General features: G+C 36.2%; 1 protein-coding gene across 2 annotated transcripts in view; it reads right to left on the bottom strand.

Moving 5' to 3' along the window:
* The window catches only part of LOC111161912 (ubiquitin protein ligase E3A), a 91,160-nt gene extending 67,152 nt beyond the window's left edge, over window positions 1-24,008 (bottom strand). Inside the window, exon 1 of one of the 2 annotated variants that reach the window (XM_022525985.1) lies at window positions 23,553-24,008. The gene's annotated coding sequence lies outside the window, so the exon portion shown is untranslated. The remainder of the gene's footprint in view (window positions 1-23,552) is intronic. The other variant, XM_022525986.1, reaches the window with a different exon arrangement.
* Between the last annotated feature and the right edge of the window lie 366 nt (window positions 24,009-24,374).

The following is a 24,374-nucleotide window of genomic DNA, read 5'->3' as shown; positions in this document are numbered from 1 at the left end:
ACACACACACACACACACACACACACACACACACACTGAGCATTTTCTGCCATCAACCTGTAGGGCACTGGGTGGGTTTCTTAATCTTTGAGAGTTGGTTTTTTCATATATATTATATATATATATATATATATATATATATAAACTTTTTTTTTTCCTAATTAACCAAGTTTTAAGATCTTAGAGGACCAAGTTTCAATCTATTCAATAATAGAATCAGTTGGGAAAATCTGTAAAAAATTGGATACTTGATCTCTACTTTCAAAGGCTGTGATTCAATGCATAAACGGGGGGTACACGAATCTGCATTTTTAACATACACTGCAGGCAATACACAGATCTCAATTTGAGAAACCTTGCCTTAGAAGAATAGGAACACATAATCATAGGGAAATATACCAAATTTAGAATGATACAGAATAAGTAAGACAAACTGTAAGAACCAGAAATCTTGGGTAGTCTCGTTGAAAATTTACCATGAGCACCCTAATACCAGACCTAGTGCCTTTATTTTATTTGTATCTGAGTCCCTCTCCAATAGAGGGCTCAGTCTAATAATAATCTAAGAATAAGAAATAAAATCTAATTAAGAAATGCCTTTATTGGTCTACATTCATCTGCCCCTCTAACGTTTTCATTATTCTTAAAATGATCCATTTTCCAACTCTCACTCTCCATATATATATACACACACACACACACACCACACACACACGTCTCTGTATTATTATTACTACAGCTGGTAAGTGCTTCATCTCCTCTCCAATAGCTTATTTCCTTCACCTCCTTCTAAACCTAGGTCAAAACTTAATTTCAAAGTCTACCTTCTCTTATCACTTTTTTGTTGTTCTCTCAGTAGTTCCCTTCTCCTTTGCACTGTGGTTATGTGTTAAATTTATAGGTAAAGCTAAATGGTTATGTCTTAAATTTATAGGTAAAGCTAATTAAAGGTAAAGCTTCCCTTCTCCTTTGCACTGTGGTTATGTCTTAAATTTATAGGTAAGTGGAAACTCTTAAGTTTTCCACATTTATAAATTTCACAATTTATAATTTCACAAAGGATCATCTATTCTGGAGTTAGGCTAAATGTTTAATACTGCTTTCATATAGTATTCCCCACATAAACCCCTCAACTCCATTAACCCTTCTGAGTACCAGCTCCTTATTTTCTTTCCCTTAACTGCTAAAAGACCTGAAAAGGATTAGCTCAACCTCTGATATACAAAACCTTCCATCTACTGACATTTTTCTTATAGAAGTTAATCACTCCTCAGTATTCTAAACCCTGTGGCCCCTAATCCTACTTTATTTCTGTAGCTTTTCACACCGCTAATAGTTCCTCACCTCCTCTCACTTCCATAATACACTCTTTTACCTGTGACAGCAACTAGATCTGTTGGTTCATCTTCCTAGCTCTCAGTCTTGGTCACTCAAGTTTCTTGCACTAGGTCCCTTTTCATCTGTGCAATTCCATCCACTTCTGTAGCACCTCTATACTTAGGATCCCTAACTCTGTATCTTTAAGCCTTTATCTCTTAAGTTATAAGCCTACTACTCTCAATTACCACATACACCTGATGTATCATTAGCATCTAAAACAAACTCAGTTATCTTCCAAAAGTCACACCACCTTAAATGTGCCTCATCTTGCTGTTCTTCTGGTTAGAGGCTGAAAAAAATTGGTTGCCGCCATTCTTTATTTTCTCCCTCTCATTTCTGTTTAGCCTAACCACTATGCAGGTTGATACCTGTTAACCTTCAAATTCTTATTCATTCATTCAAAAAATGTCTACTAGCTGAAACTAATACAATGTCCTACATCAATTATATCACAATTAAAAAATTATAATAGATTTTGAGTGCCTGTGAAGTGGATAAAAACAGTTAAGACATCAGACATAGTCTCTTGTCCTCATATAATAAGCAAAATGGGCACAAATAAAAGCCACAGTAAATTATGCAATTGCAATGCATAATTCAGTGTTGTGAGGGAGAAACGGTAAGGATATGGTAAGTGTATATTGAGTTCTGACTTAATCCAGGAAAACAGGAAAGGCATTCTTCATGAAGTGACATATAAACTAAGCTCTGAGGCATGATCAAGATTTATCACACATATTAAGAAAAACCTTATAAGGTAATAATGGCTCTATCAGTCCATTTTCCCAAATTGGAAAATTTTGAGTCATATTCTAAACAGAAGGCCCCTCTTTCCCAGTAAAACAAATTGCTCTCCCAGTGCTACCAATTCTATCTCAGAAATCCCCCATATTCCAACACTACCCCCAATTCTTCCTTTGTTGCCTTTTGGTTGTTCTCAGAATAAAACCCAATTTCCCAAACACTTCAGATCAAACTATACACAATTTGGCCCAAACCTGCCAGTCCAGACTCTGCACCATTCATTTTTATACTTCTAATGCTTGAAGATGCTCACAGAGAGGAGAGTTTTCTCTTAGGTGACTTGCTTTATTTATATTTAGGTCATTTAACTGGTAAATAAAGGTTATGATTCAAACACAAGTTGTATGATTCTAAAGGCCATGCTCATTCCATTGTACCACGTTTTTAATTTATAATCAAATCCTATAAATTTTACCTTTGAAATATCTCCTACTTCCTTTTATTTTCCTCCATGCATACCAAAATAGTACAGACCCTCATTACTTCAACTGGTTTCCCATTTGCCTTTATCCCTTACTTCCTCTACTAGAATTATCTTCCTGACTTTGTTCATATCACTCTCAAGCTCAAAATAGTCTATGCTTCCTCAATGCCTACAGGATAAATTCCAAACTCCACATATCATATGAGGTCCTTGTCACTGATCTCTACCCACTCATACAACCCTTACTGCCCACTACATAACATTATTACCAGGTACTTGATGATCTGGTCCCATCCCTGGACTACTAGTTATTACATGCTGGCCTTTGGATCTTCTGACTTCAGTTATTTTGTTTCTTAGGTCACTTCACTCAGAAATACTTCCCTATCCCTTGCTAACTAAATTCTATCCCCCAACAATCTACCATACCCTATTAAAAACTCTATTCGTTCTAAAGGCTGTATCTCACAGGGTTCTCTAAGCTCTTCTGTAAATAACCACAGTCTTTTGGATCTTATTATATGTTACTAATACACATAAATTTCTATCCTATCATTTGTTATTTTCTACCTTGTATTATAGCTATCTGTATACATTTATCAGTGCTTCTAGTTATAACCTGGTTCATGGTAGGGCTCATCTTACCCATATTTTTACTCTCATAGTAATGGAGAGACTGTTCTCTTGACACCACAACTTCCCTCTACAAAATCAACAACAACAAAAAAGAATCAGGATCCTGACAAAAGATTTTGGGCTAGTTCCAAATGGAATTCATGTATAAACAAGCAAGAGTATGATTTTCCCCCCATTAACACAAATTTAATCCAATGCCAATTTAATCAAAAGTCTGAAGACCAAGCATACTACAATAACCAAGAAAGTGTCACTTTCTAATGGAAGAATAATGTCTCTTTTCCCCAAGAAACTTGTTCTGCCAGGGATTAAACCATGAAATATTAAATAATTAAAATCAGTACAATTCTCAAAAACCTGACAGTATTTACTAAAACTAAATGCATGCAGGGGTGACTGGGTGGCTCAGTGTCTGCCTTCGGCTCAGGTCATGATCTCAGGGTCCTGGGATTGAGCCCCACATCGGGCTCTCTGCTCAGCAGGGAGCCTGCTTCCCTTCCTCTCTCTCTACCTGCCTCTCTGCCTACTTGTGATCTCTGTCAAATAAATAAATAAAATCTTTTAAAAATAAATAAATAAATAAATAAAAATAAATGCATGCATACTCTAAAACTTAAAACTTCCACTTCTAAGTATACATCAAACAGAAATGAGTACATATTTAGTGGAATGTTTAGAATAGCAATATTCTAAGTAGTCCCAAACCAAAAGTAACTGCTGCCCATCAACAGCAAAATGAATAAATTGTGGTATATTCCTCAAACAGAATACTATGCAGCAACTATCATAAACTCAATGACTACAACCAACAATGTGGACGAATGTCATAAATAATATTAAGTGAGAGAAGCCAGACACAATTAAAAATGATTGATTCTAGTTATATAAAGCATAAAAACAGGAAAATCTAATCTATGCTATTCAAAGTCAGAATAGAGGTTCCTCTGGGAGAACAGAGGTAATAACAAAGAGTATAAGGGGCTTCAGAGTTGCTGCTGCTGTTATTTCTTGACCTGACTGCTGGATAAACATGTGCTCAGTGTGTGAAAGTTTGACAAGCTCTGTGTACGTTTTATGTGCATTCTTATATATATTATACTTCAATCAAAAGTTTATTTTTAAAGGTAAGTTATGAGTATTATGAGTATTAGATAAACAGGTTAAGTGGAACAGAAGGTAAGCCTAGAGAAAGATCGAAAAGTGTGTTAACAGTTGCTTTTTGTCCAAAAAAAAAAAAAAAAAGGACAACATATGAAACAGCTGTTTTCAGATCTGGTAACAGGCAATGCAGGACTGTGATCCATTAGTGAACAAACAGAAATAAAGTGGGGCCCCCAGTGCTTAGATTTCTGTCCGGAGGCACTTTCTGATCTCTAGCCAATGAAGGGAAAATCTAATCAGAGAACAACAGTATCACTAAAATGAAAACTAAGAACTCAAGAGTTCCAGAGGCTGAATGGTAGAATTTGTAGAACAGAATGAGAGGAGGGCAGCTATGCAGAGAAAAGGCTCCAGAAATCTGCCACTTGGCAGTCCTTTGCTTCTGCTCCTAAGCTGTAAGGTAAGACTCCTTGAAGCTAGAAAAAGAGGAGCAGTGAGTTCAATTCCCAGTGCTCATACAGGACTGGAAAATGCCTAAAATCCCCCTAACCAGAATGAAGACTGACACTGGGGATATTTTGTGGAGAAGGGCCATGACTTTACGGTAGCTACAGGCTTTAAATAAAGACACCCTAATATAGCTTTGAGGGGTCAAAGTGACCAGCAAGTTACTTAGTTGGTTGCCAAAACAAAGTTTAATACTCTAAAAAAAAACAACAAAATCTAGTCACTCAACAACAGACCCTTATGTGCAGCATCCAATAAGAAATTACTAAATATGCAAAAAGGAAATATGACCCAGAACCAAGAGAAAAACCAATCAATGGACCCTGAAATGAATGAACTGATGGTACCAGCACATGAGGGCTTTCAAATACTATTAAAAATATCCTCAAATTCAAAGACTATGTAAGAAACGGAAAACACAAATATAAATCAAATGGAAGTTTCAGAAATGCAATGTACAATGACACTACAGGAAGAAAAAAAGGAACAATGAAACAGAAAACAAAGCAATCTCAAGCACAGAGAGACAAAATGACCAGAAAAAATATGTTAATGACCTAAGGACAAGATTCAATGATTTAACACACCCGTAACTGGAGTCCCAGGAAAAAGACGGTGTAAGAGGAAGGTAAGTGATTTACAAAATACATAGAAGAAATAATGGTTGACACTTATTTCAAATTTGATGAAACCATAAAACCTAAGCAGGATAATCACAAAGGAAACCAGTGATAAACAGAAAATCTCAAAAGGGGGCAGAGAGAAAAGACTTTAAGTACAGCAGAAGAGAAGTATGACCACAGACTTCTCATCAGAAACAAAGGCTAAAATGGGGCACCTGGGTGCCTCAGTTAGTTAAGCATCAGACTCTTGGTTGACTCAAGTCACGATCTTGGGGTCATGCGATCAAGCCCTGCACTGGGTTCTGTGCTTGGCGCAGAGTCTCCTTGAGATTCATTCCCAGAACCTCCCTCTTCCTCCTCTTCTGTTCCTTCCCCTGCTTACGCTCATGCACACACTCTTTAAAATAAGTAAAATCTTTTAAAAATATATAAATAGAATCTTAAAAAAAAAACCAACAAAAAAAATGGCTGAAAGAAAAACAGGTCAATCTAGAATTATATATCAAGTGAAAATACCCTCCAAAATATGAAGAGAAACACCTATACATCTACCAGAATGGCTACATCAAAATAATTAAGAGCCCTAAATGTTGATAAGGACGTTGGGCAACTGGAAATCTCATATATTGTTGGCAGGAGTGTAAAACAAAACAAACCAATCTGGAGAAAAGATCTGGTATTATAACTACCCTATAACCCAAAAATCACATTCCTAGGCATTTATCCAAGAGAAAAGATACCATATATATCCACACAGACTTTCAAATAATTGTTTACTTTAGCTTTATCTGTAACAGCCAGGAACTGAAAACAGTAAAAGAATGACGTTACAAACAACTTATACATGCAATAACATAGATGAATCTCAAAAATATTATGCTGAATAAAAGAAACCTCATACAAATTCTAGTCCAAGGTAAACTAATCTAGGATGAAAGTGATGAGAACGATGGTTGATTTGAAGAAGTGATGTGGGGACAGGAACTGACCAGGAATGGGTACAGGTTCTACAACTTGATAGGACTTAAGTGCTACAAAGGTGTACACATTTGTCAAAACTCATGGAATGGTATATGTGGCAGATTTTATTTTCCAAAGATTGCTACCACAATATAATCACACATGCCTTTCTTACAAGGTCAACACTGGCATTCTCCATCAGGTGGTGAGGTCTATGTCCTTTTTCCTTTATACGAGTGGCCTCTAGGATTCTTTCAGTCAAGAGAGTATGGTGCTCTATGACTTAATGCTAGGTCATAAAAATGCCATTCAATGCCATATTGAGTAAGTCAGCCACTTGGCAAGAAAGCCAATCAACCACATAGATATAAAGGCAGTATGTAAGTGTTCTAGACCTCAACTCTAGCTGAAGTCCTAATAGCCAGCATCAATCACCAGACTTGTAAGCCATCCTTCAGATAATTCCAGCCTCCAATTATCAAGTTACATCAATTATCAAGCCACTCTGACATATTTGAAGCCAAGACAAACTATGCTTTCTAGTCTCTGCACAAAGCACAGGTTCATAAGCAAACTAAATCCTGATATTTAAGGGTGATTTGTTACACAGAAATAAATAACTAGAACAATATACTAAAATCAGTTAAATTCAATATACTAAAGTTAGTTAATGATAAGTTACTAAGTTTCAGTTGACAATATACACGCTGAAGTTAAGGATGAGGAATACTAATAACTGCAAGTTACTTTGAAAAGCATCAAAAAATAAAACAAATCGGTGGATAGATATGACACAAAGCAGAATGTTAACTGAGGAATTACATTCTACAATTATTTCACACCTGTGTGAAATAATTTTTCCTAATAAAACAATAAAAGAGAAATAGAGGCATTTTCATGCAAATAAAACCTAAAAAAGTTTTTTGGCCAAAAAGATCTGATCCCAGTGTCCTGGGATGGAGCCCCTCATCCCCTGCATCCCCCCTCCCCACACTGGGCTCCCTGCTTTGAGGAAAGCCTGCTTCTCCCTCTCTCACTGCCCCTGCTTATGTTCCCTCTCTCACTGTGTCTCTGTGGAATAAATGAGTAATTTTCAAAAAGTTTTTTTTCCTAAATTCTTCAAACCTGGGTCTACATAAAGAAATCTATACAAATCTACACAAAGGAAAATGAAAATGGTAATTACGAGCATAAATATAAAAAATGTTGATGAATTTGGTTTAAAAACTTGGTTTAATAACTTGGTTTGATAATTTCTTGGTTTTTAAATGTCTTTACAAAACAATTAGCCATTTAAAAGAAATAATTACAAGTAAGACTATGGAGTTTATACCTTATGTAGAAGTAAAATATAAGACTACAATACGAAAAAGGATCATAGAGTGTAAACAAATTTATACTGTATGAGAATTCTCACAATATATTCTTAGAGGTATATTTCTGAAAGTAGACTGATATAAACCAAGGGATATTATAAGTACTAGTACAACCACTGGAGGCAGAGGAAGAATAAGATATAAGCTAATAGCAAAGATCAAACAAACTTCTATAAAAATGCTCAATCCAAAAGAAAACAGGAAAGGGGAGAAAGAAGATAGATGGAACAAACAGAAAATGAATGGTAACTTGGTAATCTGAAACCCAACCATATAGTAAAGTGTAACAAATGCAAATTGACTGAACACTCAGAAAGCAAAATATTATAAAAATCAACCCAAAAGATTATATACATATATATATATACACATATATACAAAGACAACTATACATTGTCTAAAAGAAAAACATTATATACATAAAGACAGATAAGTTTGAAAGATGTAATATTCCAACATGAAGCATAATAAAGGAGGAGTGGTTATACTAATACCAGACAAAGTAGACTTTAGGACCAGGAACATTACCAGAGAACCACAGAGATGTAACAATACAGAATCAATCCATCAGAGAGATCTAAAAGACCTAAACGTGACTGAACCTAGTATCTACAGCTTTAAAATATATGAGGCGAAAATGGACAAAACCTGAAAGGAAAGATAGCAAGCTCACAATTACAGTTGAAGATTTCAATACTCCTCTCTTGGTAATTAATAAAATAATTAACCAAAAAAATCAGTAATGACACAGAAGAAATACATACATCTAATAAAGAGTTTGTATCCTGAAAAGAATGAGCAAAATATATGGATACTCAGAAAAGATATACACATGGCTAATAACACATGAAAACTTCTCAATATCATTCTTCATCAGGGAAATGTAACAACCATGATACTTCACAACCTTTAGTATGAAAATTATTTTTAAAAAATAACAAAATAACAAGTGTTAGCAAAGATGTGGAGCAACTGGAACCTTGTGATTGCTGGTAGGAATGTAAAATGGGTACAGCCATGGTACAGTTGTAACATGGGTACAACATGGTTATGTTGATTCACCCCTCCAAAATTACCAAATGACCCAGCAATACCATTTCTAGGTATATACCCAAGAATTAAACATGCAAGAACTGAAAGCAAGGACTTGAAGAGATTATTTGTATACCCATGTTCACAGCAGCCTATTCATAATAGCTAAAAAGCAGCAGCAACCCAAGTGTCCAGTGAATGAATGGTTAAACAAATGTGATATTTTTACATACAATGAAATACTACTCAGCCTTAAAAAGGAGGGGCACCTCGACAACTCAGTCACTTGAGGATTAGACTCTTGATTTCCCTCAGGTCATGATCTCAGGGTTGTGAGATGGAGATCAAGCCCAGCTTTGAAGTCTGCTTCTCTCCTCTTCCTCTGCCCTTCCCCCTGCTCATCTGTGGGTGTGAGTGCTCTCTTCTCACATAAATTAATGAAGGAAGGAAGGAAAAAAGAAAATTCAGATATATGCCGTAACATGAGTGAACCTTGAGGCTATCAGGGTAAGTGAAACAAACCAGAAGCAAAGGACAAATACTGTATGATTACACTTACATAAGTAGCTGGCAGAGTCAAATTTTTAGAGACAGAAAGTAGAACAGTGGTCACTAGAGGCTGGAGGGAGGGGGAAGATAACAGGGGCGGGAGAGTGTTACTATTTAATAGGTACAGAATTTGAGTTTGGGACTATGAAAAAGTTCCAGAGATGAGTAAGAATGATGGCTATACAACATGAATGTACTTTATGCCACTGAACTGTACACTTAAAAAAAGTTAAAATGATGGATTTTATATGTATTTTACTATAGTTAAAGAAAAAGAAATTGCAATGGGATACCACCACACACCCATCAAAATGTCTACAATGTCTATCAAATGCTGACAAGGATTTGAAAGACCTGGAACTTCCAAACATTGCTGGTGGGAATGCAAAATTGTTTAACTATTTGGAAAAGAATGCCTTATACACTTGAACATAAACCTTTCATGTGATCCAGTAATTACATCTCAAGGCGTTTACCCTGGAAAGATGAAAATATGTTCAAAGACACGTGCAAAGAGTACCTTTATTCACAGTAGCCTAATCCCAGAAAAAAATCTAAATGTTCACCAAAAAAATGAAAAGCAAACTATGGCACAGCCATACTGTATTTTAAAAAAAAGTAATAAACACAAAATGGAAGAAATCTCAAATTCATGCTAAAGGAACAAAGCTAAAAGAAGAGTATATAACTTTTGATATCAATCATAAGAGTATATAACTTATTATACCAATTCTAGAAGAGGCAAAATAAGCAGATCATTGTTGCCCAGGCCCAAAAGGGAGGAATGACTACAAAGGAACATTTTTTCAGAGTAATTCAAATGTTCTAGATCTTAATTGTGGTAGTTGTTACAGTATATGCATCAAAACACATCAAACTGTACACTTAAAAAGGGGTATACTTTAGAGGATATAGGTTATACTTCAAAAACTTTATTAGTTTATGAAAACTTAACATATAAAAAGGTGGCATTTTGGGGCACCTGTGTGGCTCAGTTGGTTAAGCGTCCAACTCTTGGTTTCAGTTTAGGTCATAATCTCAGGGTCATGGGATTGAGCCCCAAGTTGGGCTGGGCATTCATCAGAGTCTGCCTGAGATTCTCTCTCCCTCTCTGACCCTCCCCTGCTCATGCACACATGTACTCCCTCTCTCTAAAATAAATAATATTTGAATAAAATTAAAAGGTGGCGTTTTAAAACAGGAAAGTATCCCTCAAGAGGTCTAGAGAATTGCCTATCCAAGTGGAAAAAAAAAAAGGTAGCTATTTGTATGCCATATCTAAAAACATGCCAAATGCAATCCAGATCTAAACCTAAATCACACTATATGCAAAAATTAACTCAAAAACAGATGACAGACCTCAAGGTAGAATTAAAACTACAAAATTATTAGAAGAAAACAAGCATAAACCTTCATGACCTTAGATTAGGCAATGGTTTCTTAAACACCATCACCAAAGGCAACAGAAGAAAAATACATAAATTGGACTTCACCAAAAATTAAAACCTGGCTGCTTCAAGGAAACAATCATGAAAGTGAAAAGATAACCCTATAGAATGGGGAGAACTATCTGGAAATCATCTATCTGATAAGACTTGTAACCAGAATATATAAAGAATACATAGAACCAAGTAAGAAAAAGAAGACCCAATTAAAATACAACAAAGGATTTGAGTAGACCTTCTCCAAGAGGGCCAATCAGCACATAAAATGTAATCATCATTAAACATTAAGCAAATGCAAATCAAAACCAGAAAGAGATATCTTAACACCCATATAAATTACTAAAATAAAGAGATAATCAACTTTGGCACAGAAGGAGAGCTATCAAAAACACATATATTGCTGAAAACTATAAAATGGTGCAGCCACTTTGGAGGATCCCGGCAGTTCCTCGTAAAGTTAAACACAAATAGATAACTTATGACCCAGCAGTTTTACTCCCAGATATTCCTGAGAGATGACTATATATGTTCATACAAAAGCTAGTATGTGAATGTTCACAGAAACATAATTCAAAATCAAAACATGGAACAATCCAAATAGTTATCAACTGATGTCTGAATAAACAGTGCACATATTAATGGTGTAATATTACTCAGCCATAAAAAAATAAAATGCTGTTACATGCTACAAGTAAACCCTGAAATACAATACCATGTAAAAGAAGCCATACACAAAAGAGCACATATTTTATGATTCCATATATATGAAATGTCTAGAATAGGCAAATCCATATAGAAAGCAAGCAGATTAGTGGCTGTCAAAGGCTGGAGGACAGAAAAATAGAGAATGACTACTAACAGGTACAGGGTTTCTTTATGGAATGATGAAAATGTTCTAAAATTAGCGGCGGTGGATACGAAAACCCAAATATACCAAAAACAAATACACTAAAAATGAATCGCATGTTTTAAAAGGGTGAATTTTATGGTATGTATATTACATCTCAATAAAGTCAGAACTATAAAAACTATATGCTTGTTTTTTTTTAACTTCACAAAAAAGGAAAAAAGCTGCATGTATCTGTAGTTACACAGATATACTTACTTTGTATTTGCCAGGCAATTTTCTGTTTTTCTACAGCTACATTTAACAACTGTTATGTTTTAGAATTAAGAAAAAGCAAACTTTCATTTATTTTTGTACTTAAAAATACACAACTATATGTTTATCTCCTCACTCAAAAATAATTCTACATACCAATATTTAAGGGGGGGACCAAACAGGAAATACAAGAGGTTCTCTGGAAATATGAAAATATTAGAATTCTTGGTTTTATGATTTATGGGAATACTCTACTAGTTAAAACTGAGACTGTGCTGCAAATCTAGGTTATACACAATCAGTTACATATAGGAAAATAACTCTGGGATCATTATCGCTGAAAAGAAATGAACTCTCTGAAATGACAACTGGCCTGCCCCTTCCTCTGGGTTCTGTGAACAGTTCAGAAATTAAATAAATTATGCTTATTTACCTACCTGAATAACTACGGAAAGTACACTCATGACTGGCCAATATTAAAATGCTATTTTCTCCCAATAAGGTAGCTTTACTTAAGTGTTTTATTACATGGCTTAGTGGCACTGAGAGTATCTTACCTAAGTGCAGATCAAGTATCATCTACAGAGATCTTTTAGAAATTCTAAATTACCAGAATTATTTCAATTTCCTGGCTTTAATGATAAACCACTCATTCTGGTCAACAACTCTATGATCTGAAAACAGAAGCAAATGTGCCACATAGTCCCAAGGACTGACTATTGTGAAATTTTCCCCTGGGTTCTTTTTACACTATAGTTCAATTGAGTTCTATCTTATACAGTGCTTAACCTAAAATTAAACCTAGAATTATGCTAGGTTTCAGCCTGTGTTATACACACACAAAAGATGTATAGTAGAAGATACTAAAATAACTAAAGGTAGGTGGGTTTTCCTTGAAATAATCATAAGCACATATTTTCAGGTTTACTATATTTCATCTGTATATCAAATGTAGTATATAAACTCATAAAATTTGATTTAAGGATAACAAAAGACTGGCTTCTAATTTAACTTCAAAATCCTTTTAAGAAAACTTAGCACATATAATTTTAAGTCAACTAGACTGCCTCTTGTTAAAAGAAAACTGTTGTTCTGAACACCAGCCATATTTGAAGGACTTAAATAATAAAAATTGAGGGCATTTAATTTTCTATGAATGTCTAGTAAAATACTTAAAATAGCCTAATGATATTCTTTTGAGCGGTTATTACCAACTGGAATAGTATTTCTGAATCAATCAGTACATGAACATTCATTCATTTACCTAGCACTCACAAATGCTTGAAATTGCACATTAAAAAAGAGAGAGGGTGCCTGGCTGGTTCAGTAAGGTGGAACATGAGACTCTTGATTTTGAAGTTGTGTGAGCCTCAATTGTTGGGTGCACAGATTATTTTTAAAAAATCTTTAATAAAACAGACAGAGACAACTATTTACTTTTCATAAGAAAAGATTCGTAAAATGACTTTTACACATACTTTACTCAGGAAGTGAAGAAATTATTTAATTGCAGTTGAAATTACTTACTTACTCAGGAAAAGCAAGATTCATTAACACCATAATACAAAGAAGCACTAAAATCAATGAGTACAAAGAGATTCTCAGTAAGGCTTCCCTAAGTAATATTTCGGCTTATTTAGCAATATTCCCTGAGACCTGTGAATGGGTGAAATTTGTTGTCTAACTGTGCTCACTGGCAAAGGGTCTGGTACAGAAAGGTTAGACATCTCAAAAAACTGAAAAGGCCAGTACTGTTAGATGGTTCTGTTTAGCGAGGAGTATGGAGAAAGGTAAGGCTGAGAAGTACAGAATCTAGATCATGTCAGACTCTGTAAACTAATAAAGGCTTCTGAATTTTACTCTAAAAGCAGTGGAAAGCCAGAGAAGAATTTTAAATAGAAAGTTACAAGGTCAGAATTCTATTTTTATTTTTTTAAAGACTTTATTTATTTATTTGAGAAATAGAAATCACAAGTAGGCAGAGAGGCAGGCACAGAGAGAGGGGGAAGCAGGCTCCCTGCTGAGCAGAGAGCCTCATGTGGGGCTCAATCCCAGGACCCTGGGACCATGACCTGAGCTGAAGGCCGAGGCTTAACCCACTGAGCCACCCAGGTGCCCCAGAATTCTATTTTTAAAAGATCACTTGAAAAGACAGAATTGTTATTTGTTCACAATAACCCAAAAGAATTATAAACTATTAGAAATGATGGAGTTCACCCAAATTGATGGATACAAAATCAATACCAGCAATAATCAAATGGAATAAAAAAGATGCTATTTACAATGCAAAAATTAATCAAATATCTAATAAATTCAATAACGTATGCGTAAAAGGCATTTATGAAGAAAACCACAAAATACTGAAGATTCAAATAAATAACAAGGTAATTCTCAATTTATATATTCAATGCAATTCCAAATAATATCCCCAAAAGAATGTGATAAACTGGTTTTAAATTATTATGAAAGAATAAAAGTCTAAGAACAAGACAGTTCTGAAAATTAATAAAGGGGAGGCCTGTATTCCCAGATTTCAAAACTTAACTATTTAAAATAAAACAATGTAGTACCAGTATTAAAAAAAAAAAAGACAAAAAATTAAAAAAATAAGAAAGAAAAGAAAGAAATTAAAATCAAACCCAAGCACACAGCAGATGATACAGATGACATGCAAAAAATAAAGTAAAATAATGGGGGAAGAATTCAATACTTAATGTTGGGACAACTTGCTTATCATGAAAAAAAAAAAATCTGATTCCCAGCTCCCTCCCACATGGACCTAAATGCAAAAAACAAAAAAACAAAAAACACCAAATAACATAAACCTATTAGCAGACAATATAAAAGAGAATTTCTTGAATAAAAAATACAAATCATAAAGGAAAAGGTTCAAAATTTCAACACTGAAACTTGAGATTCTATATCCCGAAAGAGAATACCGTAATAGGCAACCAGCAGTATTTTTTTCTTATTCTGACAACTTTCATGGCTGCACTATAAAATAAAAAGGTTGGATGAGATGATGGTCTAGGTCCTTTACAACATAAATACTATATACTAATGTCTCATTCTTTACAAACAATAATTTACAAAACATTTAAAAGACACCAAAAATAATAAAATTCATGTCCATTTACCCACCATTTATACCATTTAATGTGAATTAAAATGAGGTATATAAAAAAAGGTATCATTTCACATCCATTTCAACTTTCCAAAAATTTTAAAATAGGACAATTCCAAGTGAGGGCGAGGATACTGGAAAGCAAAGTGCAAATATGAAGTATACACTGGCATGATGATTTTAAAGTTTTTTTTTTTCAATTTATTTATTCGTCAGAGAGAAGGATCACAGGCAGGCAGAGTGGCAGGCAGAGAAAGAAGCAGGCTCCCCGCTGAGTAAGGAGCCCGATGTGGACTCAATCCCAAAACCCTGGGATCATGACCTGAGCCCACGGCACCTGGTTAACCGACTGAGCCACCCAGGCGTCCTGGCATAATGATTTTAAAGAAGAATTTAGAAATATTTACTAAGGTCAAAGTTATTCACAACCTATTCCCAGGCAATTCATTTTCATGAATCTTCCTAAACACCAATACCAAAAAATGTGTAAAAGCAATCATTTCAGCATTATTTATGACAACAAAAAAGAAATAACTAAAAATATCCATCAATAGTGAAATATATACATTTTATAAATGGAGTACCAAACAGCAAATTGAATAAATACATATATATATTTCAAAAAAATGCTTTTTTTTAAAAGGACTCTGATGAAAGATTATGTACAATACAGTACCATTTTGTAAAAATTTAAAACACAAACACTTGTCACTTATGGATACTTGTACAAACATACAGTAAAAGTATAAAAAAGAGTATGATGTATACTCAAGAACCTCAGGATAGTTATTGCCTTACAGAGGGTTAACAGCATTTACTTCCCAAAGAATCGAAAGTGGCAGAATTTACAGTTCTGGATGGCGTATATTTGCTGTATTATTTATGGTATGTTTTCACTATCTTATAATTAAGATACATACATATATTCAAAAAGAAAAAAATGAATATATAATACCTAAACTGAAAATTACCTTGGAGATCATCTAATCCAACCCACGTACTTTTTAAAGAAAAGATATCAGAGTAAGAATATAAAATAAATATTACTGTAGTCTTGACAGTTTTAAACATATGCTACTTGTCTAAAACAGCACCTAGGGGAATTAAATCTTGATCACTTAAGAGAAACTTGTAGGCCCTAGTGATCAGCGTCAATTTCTCAAAATCTGATGTCAGATAGAAATACGGAGAACACGAACACACCCCTCCTAGAAAAGCCTTGTCAAATTCAGCACACAGAGAGGCAGTAAAGTGGGGCTATAGTACAGATGTCTTTGGCCCGCTGTCCAGGCTGACCCCTAGTCCTGTATCTACTTAAAATTAGTTAAAAGTTCTGAAGCTTAGAGGATTTTGTTCCTGATGATTCTTACTCATCAGCTCACAGCAGATACCTTAAAGTAGTCCTGAATGGAAAGCAGTTACATTCATCAAGCACTTACAAATACATAAAAGGGCATGTGAAAACAAAAAAAAAAAATGAGACACACAGCAAGTGTTCTCACAGTATCTTCAATTCAGGATGAAAGAAAGGATTTAATTTCAGTTGAGGTAAATTACCTATTTTCCAGTTGAGATCCAACTATTTTTAAGTACATCCCTCTTTAACTTTCATTTAGCCCAAAAGATAAAAGAGGAATTTTAGAGGGAATAAACTGACTCCCTAATGAGTTAACTGACACCAAAAAACTTTATTTTTTCATTTTGAAAATAATTTGAAATAAAGTTCGCTGGGCAAAAATTAATGAAATATGCAATAATATGAAATGCAGAAATCTAGTTTTATGTGTTTAAAAGACTAAAGTTAGCTTGGTTTTTCTAATACATTCTCCTTAAGTGTTCTCATTTCAACACTATATATAGTCAATTTTTAAGCACTTCCATTCTGTCAAGCACAGTGTATCACTACCTTAGCTACCAAACTTTATCCGTTTAATTTTCTATTTTCCCTCTCTATTCTTAAAACATTTTAATGTGTCCTAGTCCATTTCTGGCTGCTAAAAGAAAATACCACAGACTGGGTGGCTTATAAACAGAAACTTATTTTTCAAATTCTTGGAATCTAGGAAGCCCAGTATTAAGGTGCCAGCAGATTCAGTGTCTGGCAAGAACCAGTCTCCTAGTTCACAGATAGCTGTCTTCAGGCTAAGTCCTCATATGGCAGAAGAGTCAAGGGAACTCTGCAATCTTTAATAAGGCACTAATTTCATTCATGAGGACTCTACTCTCATGATCTAATCACCTCAGGAAGGCCACACTTCCTAATACCATTACAATGGGCGTCACAATTCAATGTATGAATTCTGAGAGGACATAATCATTCCATATATAGCAGTATGTCACAGACATAGCAAAATGTGTAAGAAATTGAGTATGAATGAAACAGCTAAAGTAATTAGAGAAACTTTTCATTCCATAGAAGCTCTAAATTTAGAATATCTTAAACAGCATAGTTTTTATCACTAACATGCAATATGATACATTGTCAGCCCACTTCAGAAAACGAGAAAAGAAAAATTTTACCCAATTACTTTTTGTGTGAAATGGGATTTATCAATCAGTATAAGTGTCTTATACAATAGGTGCTCAAAAGACATGTATTTTTCCCCCAAACAAAAACTTTATATTTAACAAAGGTAAACACTTAACATTCTTATTTATGGTACACTATGAGGTTATCAGTATTGGCACATACATACACACAGAAGCACAATAAATAGAATTCTTAAGAAAAAATACTAAACTAATTAATAAGCTGGATATACCTGTATTTCTCCCTATGCTTTATACAGAAAACATTGCTGGCATTTCATCTTTTCCCTTCCCAAGAGGATTATGCTTTACATTTGATAAGAGAAAGGAAGTATTTGTTGGCAGTATGAAGAAATTCCCACAGTGGTAGCTGCAGTGCTAGAAATCATCATCTCAGAAGAAAATAACACCAGTTTTAAAGATGGATCTAAAGACTGTAAGGAAGTGACAAAATGTGACATTTGTCTATACTGAATTCTAGATACAGGATTCTTACATTATTTTCTGTACTTAGTATATAATTTAGAGAGAAAATTCAGAATTTATTCTGCATCACGAAGAATATGAAAGTAAACAGATTAGGATAGTGGTTACAGCCACAAAAGCAATTCTAAGACTACCTTCTCACATCCAAGAATAGAAATCTATTATATTAGAAGCTTGAAATGGATAAGGTATCCCTTTTGATACAAAGAGAAAGATGTCATCACATTAAGAACAAAGAATTACAAGCCTGCACACCACAAAGAGACAGGTCAAAAATTTTTTTCATGTTTTATTTCTGTAATATAAAAGGATCTGTGCTTGACTAACCTCAACTAACCCCAAAGGGTACAGAAGGTCAACTTCTATAACACACTTAACTGTTAAGAGTCACCACATTAAGCTCTATATTGGCCAGCCAAGAGTTTCATTTAAGGAATATTTTATCCTGCTTGTATAATCAAGTGTTCAGGGCTCAAATGCAATTTCCATGCTTTTTATTTGTGGCATAGATGTTGACTTTAATAAAGTCTTACATAGAATTCTTTTCTATGATCCACATGCGCTATGTTATAGATTCCAGAAGACTTCCTAGGATGGAACTTTTGTAATAATCTTACCCAATAAGAATCTATGTCTCTAAAACCTCTTTTACTTTCAGGTCAACCTTACGACTCACCTTAATTCAAATTAACAGGAGAGGTCAAAAGTAAAGCAAATTAGGGTGTCTAGGTGGCTCAGTTGGTTCAATGTCTGCCTATATATGATCAGGTCATGATCCTGGAGTCCTGGAATCGAGTCCTGTGCCAGGATCTCTCCTCAGTGAGGAGTCTGCTTCTCCCTCTGAATGACCCTCCCCTCTCTACTGCTTTCTCTCTCGCACTCTCTCAAATAAATAAAATCTTAAAAAAAAAAAAAGTAAAGCAAATTACAGAAGGCATTTTTGACTTAGGATTAGTAATACTGAATCAGTAATCAGTAATACTGAATCAGTATTATTAAGATCTTACTATTTATTTCAAAGGTAGTTAACAAATTTAAAATAAACTCACATACTAAGTAATTCCCAAAATAATACTTCTGAAAGTATGAAAAGTAAAAAATGTTTATAGAGAAAGCATGAAAACATACCAATGTTCCAATCACCTGCTTATTACTAACCAACTTGTTTTCTTGGGCAAGTCACTAAGTCACATATAAGTTCACTTTATACAGTATTATTCTACTTTTTTGAGAATCATCACATCTGAAAAAACAATCCTTTGAAAGAGACAAAGCAAGTATCACCTTCATTTAACAGACATTAACAGAACAAAGGCTTTGAAAGGTAAATGACCTGCTCATGACCAGCTAGGAAGCTAGATTGGAAGGATGAACCCATGCATCTTCTGACACCAAAGTTAGTGCTTCTTCCTCCACATCAGTGATTCTTGGTGGCTTTTGTTCACTGAACCTGTTGAGACTCTGAAACTTAAAATTTATATATAATTTTAGGGAGTTCACAGTCACGAAGCTTAGCATCAAACAGAAACAACTGTCAACCAAATCTCATTTGCAAACAGCAATATTCCCAAAAAAAGGTATTAGCTTTATTTCATTCTCAGATTGGCCTTAAACTTACAAAGTTCATTTTGACTCATTATTCATAATGGTGTTACTTATTAATGATAACTTAGATCAAAACACACTACAGGTAACATTTCTGAGGGTAAATGAAAATTAAAGTTGGCAAAGAAATTTATCATCTATTTATTAATTAGTTATTTCATTTAAGAAATTATATAGCATCTTTAAGTATTTTAAACATCTGTTCCGGACATAGGATATGTCTGTAGATTAATACCATTACTACTTACTGTAATTTTACTTGACTTCCTTTATTAGGAGAAAAAGCCCCACTTCCTGCACTGTTATGCTCAGAAAAGGCCCAATGATGGTATCTTGTGAAGTCTGCCTTCTAATAATAATGTAGAAAAGATTCAAATAGGAGCAAATTACTTCTCTCAAAAGGTAGAACAGAACATGCACCACTGAATGCAAAGAGTCCTGAACTCTAGTCCAGAGACTCAGACTGCGGTTCTAGCTCTATCACCGGGTAGACTTCAAGAAAATCATTTTAAAACTTTGCACTTCAATTTCTTCATGTATAAAATAAATGGAGTGACTGGCCTCAAGAATAGTCCTACTGAGGTTTGAAACTTCTATAAACCTAGAACCAGAAGAAAGAATGATAATCACCAAAGAAAAATACCAAAGTACTTGAGGCAACTGAAAAAGTAAATTTCTTTCTTTCTTTCTTTTTTTTTTTTTTAATACATAGCCATTCACACACAGACACACACACACAACCTGCCAGGTTTTGGATTACAGAGTAGGACCAAGGTAGAGAGATAAACTATCTCACAAGGGGTGCCTGGGTGGCTCAGTGGGTTAAAAAGCCTCTGCCTTCAGCTAAGGTCATGATCCCAGGGTCCTGGGATCGAGCCCCACATCGGGCTCTCTGCTCAGCGGGGAGCCTGCTTCCCTCCTCTCTCTCTGCCTGCCTCTCTGTGTACTTGTGATCTCTGTCTGTCAAATAAATAAATAAAATCTTAACAGGGAAAAAAAAAACTATCTCACATATGCCAAAGAGTTGTATAAATACTGTATTGTAAAACAATATTCTTTAGAATAGCAGCTACCGCTGGAAGTGTTGAGTCCAAAGAATTGCCCTAAGACTAGAAGAGCTCAGAAGAATGAGGCTCCATTATGTGATAGGATTTCACAAAAAAAATGGTGCTACATGGAGAAAGTCATTAGACAATAAGCTTCCAAAAGACAGACAGGATTCCTGACTTAGTAGCTCCTACATATAACCCAGCTCACAGTCACAGTAGGTACCCAATAAATGTTAGTTGACTACTAATTCCATATGCTGGCAACACACTTTCTGGTAAACACTAGGAGTCCCTGCCCTTAAAGAGTGAGTTCCCAGCTAGTGAGAATGAAACAATGTAAAGGATAACATGCTAGAGTCCACCCTATGTAAGATGCTTTGAGAACAACAACAAAAATAATAGGGAAGGAAGACTTCAAAGGATTAAACTTATTAAGGGCCTATGTGTTGGACATTTTATAAACTCTAATTCTCAAAACAACTCTATTTAGTTTCACCATTCCCTTTTTACATATGACAAAACTGCAGCTCACCAAGACTAAGCAACTTGCCAAGATCAGACAACTAAGGTGAGCCCAGAATTAAAAGTACAGTGAACTGTACGTACTGTAAGGTTTTTGAATTTATCTTTACATCTACAGTGAAAGGAGAGTCAAAATTGGCCAAAACTCTGTTATCCTGAATTATCCTGAAAAGAGAAAACTTGTCTTCACTCATAAAAATCAAAAAACTAACTTTTTAGCAACTCTATGTGCATTTAATGAAATGTCTCTACGTTTTGACCAATACAAGTTTGGGTCTAAGCAAAAATGTGCAACATGATAAGAACATAACCAGTAATCATTTAAGAAAATAAACATTTATAAATATTTCAAGTGCTTGGGTTGAAAAATTTACATATGATCCATAGTTTTGGATTATCCCACTGACTGCTTATTTGAAAGAGCAAATTATTTCTGATGGGGGGGTGGGTTTTTTTTTTTGGCAGGGACAGCAGAAGGATCATTTATAAAATGATCTGAAGTTTAAGAAATACAAATGATTAAAGGTTAAATACTCAAGACACTGTAAGTACCCAATAAATCTTATTAAACGAACTTAACAAGTGGAATGAGAATGTGTCTGCCTCACACTTCTAACAAATATACTTAAGAAGGTATTTTTTAAGCCAAGAAAAAAAATGTACAGTTTAAGAGAGGTAAAATAAAAACAGCTTACAAAACCTCTACAGAGAAATCAGAACACCGTTATTGTATCTCTGTGTAAAGTTAAACTCCTCAGGAACTAGGCAATGTCCAGACAATAGTGTACATAATACTTAGCATACTAACGTTAGTTAATAAATACTGATACAAGACTTAGTTTCCAGTTCTAATTTTGTATAAAGAGAGGATCATTATTTCTTGAATCTATTTCTTTTGTTGTCATTATTATCAGTTTCTTTAAAGAGCTTCTGGGTCATTCTTTGGGCTTATCAGGACCGTCACTAATACTGTATTCATTTTATTACAAATGTGATAGCTCAGATTTATAAGATCTAATTCTAAAATTATTTCAACTATACATATCACGACAAAAATTTTATTTTTATCTTCCTAAATTCTAAACTTTTGTACCTGGTTTACCCAGTAATCTAAGTAAGAATACTCATTAGTCAGAGATTATGAAGTAAACACTTCTCATCCCTCTTGTCTAATTCATTCAAGATTTATTGTGTATCTACTGTGACTTTGACAGGTGACTTTTTAACAGTTATACTTCCAAACTTTAGGTCATTTCCCTTTCAAGGCCCCTACCCTCCCCCGAAGAATATTCTGGAATAATTTCCTGCTTCTTTCAATATTACAGGCAGTGGAATTCTTCAAAATTATGGGTCATATCTATACCACCTCATGATTTATGGAGGATAAATCTAGATTGTAAATCCCATACTACTATTCGTTTACATTTTCCAAAGTACCCTAGCACTTAATAAATATAATCCGAGACAGATTTAGTAACGTTTCTATTTTAGTATGCCAATTGGCCGTTTTTTAAATTTCAGAGACTAAATTATCTTTGACGAATTCTAAACTCAGTGTCTATGTTAAAATTATTTCTAACTATTTTATGGACTAAAGCATTTGCCACATTCAATTCTGACTTTACCAACAAAACCTCCACGCCATGACGAAGAAAGAGTCCTTTTCATTTTCTCAACTGAAAAGGGAAAATTAAAAAAAAAAAAAAAAAAAAGCCAACTGTTTGCAGGTCTGCATTTAACAGAATCTTTGGCAAACCCAATACCTCACATTTAATGTGAAAATCCCGATAATCGATAATCTGTGAACATAAGATTGGGCTTGATTTCCCACTTCATCCGCCCTCCCTCCCCACCAGTCCACCTCCAAAGCACACATCTAAACATTTTCACCAACAGGGCCCAAACCTCGAAAAAAGAGCTCCCCTTGGAAAGAAAAGGGCAGCCCTGCCCTGCCTGGGGCCCGGGCCTGCTCCGTGAGCTTCGCTCCAAGGAGGGCCAACTCTCCACGCCCTACACGCCCCGCCCCGGGCCCGCTAGCGTCCCCTTAGGCACAAAACCCTCCCTCCGGCCCTCAGCCAGGACTGACAGTTACGGTAGCAGCAGCCGCTGCTTCCAGAGGCCTACTTCTGGCACCGACCCCTCCAAACCACGCGCCCCCAAACACTCGCGGTGGCGCGGTTTGGGAGCGTCCCTACCTTAGCCAGAGCCAGCCCCAAAGGGTGGTTTGGGCAACAGAGAGAACGAAGGGAAATGCCGCCCAGCCTCCCCGGCCCAGGGCCGGTCCTCCGCCGCACTGACCTGTTGTCGCCCCCGCGCCTGGGCTGTGGCCCTCGCAGCAGCGGCTGCCTCACTGGTAGCGGTCGCCCTCGCTCGCCGCCTCCGCCCGCCACCGCCTCGTTCCCTTTCGCTGCCTCCACCGCCGGGGCTCATGCGGGACCCGCGCTTCCTTCTCCGGAGATTAAGGCCGGGAAAGGGGGCGCCGGGGCCGCAGAAAACCCCGCGCTCGTCGCCAGCCGCCGCTCCGCCGCTGCTTCTCCCCACTGGGGAGCTGCGGGGCCCTCTGAGCCGGAGCTACGCTGCGAGCTGCTCCGAGAGCGACCCCAAGGAGGAGCCGAGGGAGGCGCAGCTGCCCGCGGCCGTAATCGTTGGGTTCGTAGAGATGAAGCGCAAGTCAGAGGCGGCAGCTGAAGGCGAGCGCCCAGGCCGGTAGATAGCTAAGTGGCAGCGGGGTGCGCGAGCGGGAGGAAGGTGATGTGTCGAGGTTCTGGCGAAGGGGATTCAAGCTCTGTCGTCTCCTGCAGTCACCCCGAACCGAGCGCCACCATCTTGGGAAAAACGCGGATCTCGCGGCCGCAGCGATAGCTGGGAGGACTGGCTGGGCGGGCCGAGTATCCCAGCAGGCAGCGCGCGCCGCCCGGTCTGGCGAGAGCTCTGGGCCGGACGCAGGGACGTGGGGCGGGGCCGGGGTGCGCTCGGTGGGGGCGCAGCGTTATCCCCGCCCTCTCTTGATGGCTCCTCCCCCTTCCTGCTTGCCGTCGTCGGCAGCGCAGGGGCAGTTGGGAAGGGGAAGTGGCTCGCGGCTACCTGGAGTCCAACAAGGGTTGGTCGCCATCTTGGGAT

Source organism: Enhydra lutris, unplaced genomic scaffold, assembly GCF_002288905.1.
Source record: "Enhydra lutris kenyoni isolate GAN:26980312 unplaced genomic scaffold, ASM228890v2 scaffoldscaffold87, whole genome shotgun sequence".
NCBI classification, from domain to species: Eukaryota; Metazoa; Chordata; class Mammalia; order Carnivora; family Mustelidae; genus Enhydra; species Enhydra lutris.
This window is presented reverse-complemented; position numbering and strand designations above follow the sequence as displayed.